Consider the following 259-nt stretch of genomic DNA (forward strand, 5'->3'; position numbering starts at 1 on the left):
GGGATCTGTAGGCAGTGAAAAAGAGGTACTAAACCCACAAAATATAATATATGCAGTCTAGATCCCTGACTTTAGAATTATTTTGTTGCGTATGATAATCACTGTCCAAATTTTATTTTTTATGTCGGCAACAGCTACCTTTTTTCAATAAATCTCCATGGCACATAGACGATTTCACTCACGCTAGCTGTATGTTGTAGTAATTTACATACGTGGAGACAGAGAATATACTGTATGAAGTTTCGAATATCTTTTAGAC

The sequence above is a fragment of the Penaeus monodon genome, chromosome 32 (genome assembly GCF_015228065.2).
Source record: "Penaeus monodon isolate SGIC_2016 chromosome 32, NSTDA_Pmon_1, whole genome shotgun sequence".
Lineage (NCBI taxonomy): Eukaryota > Metazoa > Arthropoda > Malacostraca > Decapoda > Penaeidae > Penaeus > Penaeus monodon.